This window comes from Cicer arietinum, chromosome 1, assembly GCF_000331145.2.
Source record: "Cicer arietinum cultivar CDC Frontier isolate Library 1 chromosome 1, Cicar.CDCFrontier_v2.0, whole genome shotgun sequence".
NCBI classification, from domain to species: Eukaryota; Viridiplantae; Streptophyta; class Magnoliopsida; order Fabales; family Fabaceae; genus Cicer; species Cicer arietinum.
Genome location: NC_021160.2, coordinates 15919883 through 15921207, shown reverse-complemented (window position 1 = coordinate 15921207; position 1325 = coordinate 15919883).

Genomic DNA, 1325 nt, shown 5'->3' with positions numbered 1-1325 from the left:
ATATGTTTGGAGGGAAAGGAAAAAGGAAGGAAAGAGAAGAAAGAAAAGGAAATAGAAAGGAAGGAAAAAGGAAGAAAGGAAAACCAAAAGAAAACTGAAAAGCATTTTCCTCTCCCTGTCTCGCGCGCTCAAAATCCCTCTCTCCTCCATTTTCGTTTTTCTTTGCTTCCTTTAAGTTCGAGACTTGAAACCCAAGGCTAATGGGTGAGAAAGATCAAGTTCCCAACTCCTTCCTCCTTCTCGGATTCGAAAACAGAGTTAGGGATTTCAAAATCGTCAAACACAAACCTCCCCGATTCATCTAGATCTAAGCTTCATTTCCATCTAGATCTAAGCTTCGTTTCGCGAAGATATAGAAGGGAAAGTCGCTCACTACCACGCTACGGTGCTAGGGAACCAACTTTGGAGACGACGTTGTGAGCGGAGATTTTACCGGATTTACTCGCGGTATCGTGTTCGCACGTTAAAGCTAACGTTAAGGTAAGGGCTCCTTCCAAACTTCTAGTTTGCATTTAGGGACTTATCTGTGGTTGTGTGGAAAGGAATTTGTTAGGGTTGAAGTGTTGATTTGGGGGAAAATGAATCTAAGGCTTTATGGGTAAAATCTTAGAGTTAGGTTTTGGTTATATTGATGAATGTTTTGTGGAAAATGAATTTAAACTCATTTATGTATGATTTTGAGTAAGTGAAACTTGTTGTGTTTGAGTGGTGGATTGTGTTGATTTGTGTTCGTCGTATTTGACGTATTCTTATTTAATACTGATGAAATTTGATATGTGTATGGTTGGACTTTGTGGAGAAATGAATTGATGTGTTTTGGTGTGGATCATGGATTGAATTTGATAATATGTTTTGAGTTTGTTTTGTGGGGAATTTGAAAACCATTATAGTTAAACGAGTATTAAGAATGGGGAATCTCTTAATGTCTTGTTTACTTAATGTTTGTTTTGAAAATCGTTTTAAGTTAAATGAGTATTAAGAATGGGGAATCTCTTAATGTCTTGTTTACTTAATATTCGTTTTGGAAATCGTTTAAGGTTAAATGAGTATTAAGAATGGGGAATCTCTTAATGTCTTGTTTACTTAATGTTTGTTGTGAAAATCGTTTAAGTTAAATGAGTATTAAAAATGGGGAATCTTTTAATATCTGCATTTGCTTAACGATTGTTGTGGATGGAGTCAGTATATGCTCATGCATTTTCATTCTTTTTGTAAATCGTGCAGACCCGTGATAGGTGGCACCTTGATAAATAGTACTTTGGCCTGTGATAGGCGGTACATTTATGATTTACGTTTTTGTAAATTGTGCAGACCCGTGATAGGTG